Source organism: Balaenoptera borealis (assembly GCF_965194805.1).
Source record: "Balaenoptera borealis genome assembly, chromosome: 14".
Lineage (NCBI taxonomy): Eukaryota > Metazoa > Chordata > Mammalia > Artiodactyla > Balaenopteridae > Balaenoptera > Balaenoptera borealis.
Window position 1 is genome coordinate 87473383 of NC_138875.1, and position 7182 is coordinate 87480564.

General features: G+C 41.8%; 1 long non-coding RNA gene across 1 annotated transcript in view; it reads right to left on the reverse strand.

Moving 5' to 3' along the window:
• Positions 1-2831, reverse strand: part of LOC309610405 — a 50684-nt gene extending 47853 nt beyond the window's left edge. The window contains exon 1 of the long non-coding RNA XR_014233908.1: positions 2536-2831. This is a non-coding gene — a long non-coding RNA (uncharacterized lncRNA). The remainder of the gene's footprint in view (positions 1-2535) is intronic.
• Between the last annotated feature and the right edge of the window lie 4351 nt (positions 2832-7182).

The window sequence follows — 7182 nt, forward strand, 5'->3', positions numbered from 1 at the left end:
GTTTGTAGGACGATGTGAAGCAGACACTTGAGCTTTCCTCCTCAACCTTGAATGTTCTCCCTCCCTCTCCAGCTCCATCGTGGCTGAGATGCAGTGATTTTCCTGGCAAACCTGTAACCATCACAGACCTGGGTGCATAGCTGGAAGCTGGTTTACCTCTCTCCTTGAATCTCCACCAAGCCGTCTGAAATCAAGCAGGACCCCGTGGGGCTCCTGGGCACAAAAGTCTTTCTGTGTCCCGCATTCTCTGATTACAGGAAATAGGCTTCATTCAGCCTCCAAGACCTTCCCTGAGTTCCAAAGGGCACGTTCAAACAGTTGCTAATCAGGGGAGGGAGGGGATGCAGAAACAAAGGAGGAACAGTCAAGAGACAATAGTGCAGCCTTGGGGCAGGGTCCTGGTTCCCCCTCAGGGGATACACAGAACAATATCTCTGAGCTGTTTTGCAGATACTGAAACCCCCATCAGGTGGGAGAAGTTAACTGCATGCTGCCCACAAGCACATAGACCCCAGACCAATACGAACCAGAAGGTTGATGATGCCAGCTCCCAATTACCTCCCCACCAACCAATCAGAAGAATGTCCATGAACTGACCACGTCCTCCTCTTTGAACCATTGCTATAAAACTCCTCACTACCCCCCGCGGGGGGGAACACACAGTTCTGAGGGCATTAGCCCACCATGGCCCCCTTTGCCTGGCAAAGCAATAAAGCCATTCTTTTCTACTTCACCCAAAAATCTGTCTCTGAGATTCAATTCGGGGTACAGAGACCGAGTTTTGGCTAGAAGGCAACAGTGGTTTCCTGGGATTATCTTCAAGTTTCTAAAGAGGTGTGATTCCCAGACATCCTGAGACCTTGGATAATGGGTAACTAATCCTTCAACTCTAACATCCCACAAGGTCGGGGGGTCAGCAGAGACTCGCAGCTGAGACTGGCAATTCTTGAAGCTCCTCCCACTTCTCATCCAGTTTTCCACGTCTTTGAGAGCAGCATTCCAGGACGTGGTGATGCTTCCTCTTATATGCTTTTTACATGTTTATCACAGGTCCATATGCCATATAGGCAGAATATTTGGGAAATCGAGAACATCAACACAGGGAGAAAGATGTATTTTTTGTCTTGTTACCACATCTTTAGACTATGTACATTTAAAAAAATTTTTAACCTTTATTTGAAAACCAGCTATTGCAGATTCTTATCATAATTCTTATTTAACCCTTTATAAAGGTGTTGTTCTGTTTTATGTGCAGATTTCGGGAATTCCAGGGTAAGCTGTAGCCGTTAGAACTACTCTGCATGCACGTGTGCACACACGCACCTCCACACACACACACACACACACACATGCACCTCCACACACACACACGCACCTCCACACACACACACGCACCTACACACACACACACACGCACCTACACACACACACACACACACACACACCTCACACAGTTTTGAACCAGTAAGGTTATTTTTTTTCTTCATTTCAGCCACTTCAATAATTTCATCACATCCCCGCCTTCAATCTCTGTGTTGACACAGGGTAAAAGGTTTTTAAACTAAGTGACGATTCCTCTGGGAAAATCACCTTGCAGAATGAAATACATGTCATTCCTTGTACAGAAGAGCAGCGCATTAAATGGGTGGTGGAAAAGTTAGGGCAAAATGTGGATGATGGAATTGCTTGTATGCAGTAAACTGAAACACTGAAAGGTGTATGTCTTGGAATAATTACATTTTTGTATTATATCATGCAAAGCTATACGTTTTATTTTTAATTAATTTTTATTAGAGTATATTTGCTTTACAGTGTGGTGTTAGTTTCTGCTGCACAGCAAAGTGAATCAGTTATACGTATAAATATATCCCCTCTTCTTTGGATTTCCCTCCCATTTAGGTCACCACAGAGCATTGAGTAGAGTTCCCTGTGCTATACAGTAGGTTCTCATTAGTTATCTGTTTCCTACATAGTAGTGTATAATGTCAGTCCTAATCTCCCAATTCATCCCACTGCCCATCCCTTCTCCCCCTGGTATCCATAAAGCTATGTGTTTTAAACCTTCAACATCCCACTCTGCAGTATTTCAACTGATGGGGGAAAGACATGTACTGGATGAGGACATCACAAAATGCACCGATTCCAGGGATTCTCACCTGGAAAGGGTGTGCCCTGTGTCGGGATTGTAGATGGAACTGGAAAGTGACTTCATTTCCCAGGATAAATGTTTCTTCTCACCACAGGGTAAATCATCATTTTTAACATGAAAATGAACATTTCAACATTCTTCTATTGAATTCCATCCACATATATTTTTGCTTTTCAAATGCAGCCATTCACAAGCACATCACGACAGGGAGAAGCCCCTCTGATCTCCCAACGCCTGAGGCACACACAGGCTTGGGACACAGGGGAGAGGCTCAGAAGTTCAGACAAAAAGGAACCGTCCCTGCTGTGGTGACTGCTGGGGTCTACATCGAACATTGAACATCCCACAAGACGTCACTGAAATACACGTAACACGTGGATACTCACGGCTCCGTTCAAGGTTTGGGAAACAGGAGGGGACCTTTGCTTCATCCAGACGCTCAGAGATCACGAAGCTGGACTTTTGCTCCTAGTTCTCCAGCTGCCTGAAATGAGGAAAAGCAAATCTCCATATGATTGGACACTAGTTTTCTAGGCATGCATTTCTTTCTTTCCAGAGAGTTCAATGCCTGTGTTTCAGAACTTGAGGTAATAGACGCAGATTTTAAAAAGAAGGCACCAAGAAATGTCACCTCTAAAAATTGATCTTTCATTTTTTTCCCTAGCAGCCTGGGTAAAAATGTTTCCAGCATATACCCAGAGAAAACCGTAATTCAAAAAGACACATGCACCCCAATGTTCATTGCAGCACTATTTACAAGAGCCAGGTCATGGAAGCAACCTAAATGCCCATCGACAGACGAACGGATAAAGAAGATGTGGTACATATATACAATGGAATATTACTCAGCCATAAAAAGGAACGAAATTGAGTCATTTGTTGAGACGTGGATGGATCTAGAGACTGTCATACAGAGTGAAGTAAGTCAGAAAGAGAAAAACAAATATCGTATATTAACGCATGTATGTGGAACCTAGAAAAATGGTACAGATGAACCGGTTTGCAGGGCAGAAGTTGAGACACAGATGTAGAGAACAAACGTATGGACACCAAGCGGGGAAAACCGTGGTGGGGTGGGGATGGTGGTGTGCTGAATTGGGCGATTGGGATTGACATGTATACACTGATGTGTATAAAATTGATGACTGATTAAAAAAAGAAAAAAAGAACTAGAGGTTTTAGATACTGTTCTTTTTGAAGATAAACACGATTAAATTTGAGTGAGAATGTTTTAAGATTTTGACACTTCAAAGGAAGTGGTAAGTCAGAACGCCTATTTGAAGGAACACTCTTAGTCAAAGCTTGTACTTGCTCCAGCTTTGTCTTTAAAAGCACACAGAATCACAGTGAAAAATAAATGAATACATATAAGTGTTTATAATGGTGTCTGGTACACACAACTGTTATCTCTTTGAGAGAACTAATAACATTCAGTATAACTTTTCTTTCCAAATATAATCTATATTGCACACAGGGAGAGATTAAAAGCAATCCTGAAAACAAAAGCTAAAAAAAAAAATGTTTCCAGATGCTCCAACGTGGCGATAAGAGAAAGAGGCCCAATGTTTCTCCCTTTCCAGTCCGGGGACCAAACTACCTTACCACTCAGGTGTAGTGATAGACGAGGCCATGGCCCCCTTTTCCCTCTTGCTTTGAGTTACTGGTTTGGTTTTGTCTGTCTGTGGGAAGAGGAGGGCGGGGGAATTCGTATGGGGCCGGGAGTGACAAGGTGCTGGTGGCTCAGACACGCAGAGCTCTGGAGGGGTAAGAAAAGCTCAAGACCACTGGGGATTCTGCTTGGATCCCCGAAGATTGCTGCAGACGTTTCAACTGAAAGATGATGGTACGTTACTGAGCAAATTCTTCTCGGGCTATTTTTGTCCATGTGTGCGCTTCACGGGCCTGGCACCATCACAGTATCATCTTTGCCACGTGCTCAGTGCCGTCCCTTGTCGTTGTTCTGGAAAGGGAGCTCTCTCTGGCAATCCAGCGTTTGGATAGCTTCATACGCCTTCATTATCGCTGCTTACCAAGCTCGGCTCTTTCCCCAGACCTTGCAAGTATCCTATAATAATGGAGACGTTACAACATAAAAATTGCCTTTGTGACACTAATCTGTGAAGCAGCATGCTTTCATGCTTCTAAAAAGCTGGCAGGAAAGGAACCAAATTGCTCTCCCAAATTTGCAAATCCACTCTCTCTCCCATCCACCTTTTTGCTCAGCACTTTATTTATTTATTTAAATATTTTTGGCTACGTTGGGTCTTCTTGCGGTGCGCGGGCTTCTCATTGCAGCGGCTTCTCTTGTTGTGGAGCACAGGTTCTAGGCACACAGGCTTCAGTAGTTGTGGCCCATGGGCTTAGTTGCTCCGTGGCATGTGGGATCTTCCCGGGCCAGGGCTCGAACCCGCGTCCCCTGCATTGGCAGGCGGATTCTCAACCACGGCGCCACCAGGGAAGCCCTCAGCACTTTATATAACTGTCTCCTACTAACAGCTTTATCCCGTCCTTTTGGTCCTGGGATACTGGAGGCCTGAGCCACAGACATCGGTGTGTTCTCACCAGGTGTCTCTATGCTTGTAAGTAAATGTGGATCCAAAAAGAGAAGGGAAAGTGGAATTTTGAAGATGGCATTCAGGAAAAAGTGAACACCTTTTATTTTGAGGGTTTCTTGTTTACAAAATGCAAACACTACATTTTAGGTTTCTTGTGGACGAATTGTTAGTACCCACCAATGATCTCTATGAATTTATAAAATTTAAGTTATGCTGGTATATTTACGGTTTAGATTTTTTAAATAGAAGAGAAAGTTCACAGAAGAATATGACCTGGGCTTTGGTGTTTTTATAGGGTTACTCTGACTCAAGATGGTCAGGTCACTACTATTTTCCAGGCAGAAAATAAAGATCCAAGGGCTTTGTAGTTCATTAGGGAAATTATCCTCCCGGTCCGAGAAAGCAATAGCGTTTTCAATTCATAATACTGGACCATCTTCATGTTCTATGAGATGCCTTCAAAATGTCATTGCTACACTAGGTCAGTTTTTCAGATGAAATATATATGTGTGTGTTTATATATAAATATTTATACATGTACATACATATTTAAAAATTTTTTTTTTTCAAAATACGAGGCTGTCTCTTTAGGTCCTGCAAAGGCTGAGAGGAAAAAAAAAAAACCTTCTTATACATTTGCATTACCCATAGGAATAAAGCACTTTGCAAACAGTAAAATGGACAATGCTTTTTATTTTGTTGTCCATGTGATTATGACTTTTTGCTTCATTAGATGGTTTAAGTCACTTTTTACACGATACATTTCCCTTTGCTTTCTTTGCACAAAGATAATGTGAAAATATAGGGAGAGAGGTAATTTTCAGCTTTCTACTTTTTATTGTTAAAGTTGGAACTGAAATGACCCACTACTTCTTTTGAGAGATGTCATAGACCCAAATGTTAAAATTAAAAGAATAAAGCTTCTAAGAGAAAACAGAAGAGAAAATCTTTGTTACCTTGGGTTTAGCAAAAGTTTCCTAATCAGGACTCAAAATTGCTAATGATAAAAGAATAGAATTGTTGACCTTTAAAAAAATTAAAAATTTCTGCTGATTAAAGATGTAATCATAGCAATGAATAGGCAAACCTCAAACTGGGAGAAAATATTTGCAATACATCTATCAGACAAATTTCATACAGATCCTCTTAAATATTCCTACAGGTCAATAATCAAAGACAAGCCAATATAAAAATGAGCAAAAGACTTGAACAGATTTTTCATCAAGAAAGTTATGTAAGTGGCCACAAAGCACAAGAAAGAAGAGTTTAACATCAGTCATCAAGGGAATTCAGATTAAAACTACAAAAAGATACCCCAACATATCTTCTAGAATAACCGAAGTTTAAAAGCCTGGCAACAAATGTTAGTGAAAATGTGGATCAAAGGAAGCTCTCTTTTATTGCTAGTGAAAATTAGTTGGCAGTTTCTTTTTAAGTTAATCATATACTCCGGAGTGTTTCCAACACCACCAACCAATTCTCTGATGCTCGAGAGCCCAACTGGGTGTCTTGCTATTTAACTCAATTCTGACAATATTTACCTAGGGGCAGCATCAGATCCCACAAGTCAAGGTCTCCCCCCACTTTCAGACTCCATTGCAAGTCCAAGTTGTCACCTGTACTTCTCACCCACTGACTATAAATCTCAGAATCCCCTTCTCGGGTTTGATAATTTCTACAGTGGCTCACAGAACTCAAGGAACATTTCCTTATGTTTACTGATTTGTTATAAAAGAACACCCCTCAGGAGTATTCAGATGGAAGAGATGCAGAGGGTAAGGTATGGGGGAAGGAGCACGGAACTTCCATGCCCCATCTCGACTTACCATCCTCCCAGCATCTCCACACGTTCACCAACCAGGAAGCTCATCAAACCTCATTGTTCAAGAGTTTTCATAGAGTTAAATCAGCTCTCCAACCTTCCCCTTCCCAGAGGTCAGTGGATGGAGCTGAAAGCTCTAACCCTCTAATCACTTGGTCTTTCTGGTGATCAGCTCCAACCTGAGGTTACCTAGGTGCTCCACCCTAAGTCACCTCATTAGCAAAGTCTCAGATGTGCTCAAAAGGAGCTCCTTATGAATTACCAAAAATACTTCTATCACTCAGGAAATTCCTAGGTTTTGGGGAGCTCTGTGCCAGGACCTGGGCACAAAGACCAAACATATTTCTTATTATACCACATACACATATTCTATGACTTAGCAATTTAACTTCTGGTATTTTCCCAACAGAAATCACCATCAATTTGAAGAAATCCCCAGTTATCTTCTTACTACCTGAAAAACCCTTGTCATTTATTTATCTGTGCTCTTTAAGAGCAAGGACTGTCTTATTCACAGCTGTGTCTCTGATTACCGAAACGGTGTTTGGAACATGGCAGTTTCTGAATAAATATTTGCAGAATATAGGAAGGCATATAATCTCATATTAACACTGTGAAGTAGACTCTCACTCCTATTTTACAGATAGGCATACTGA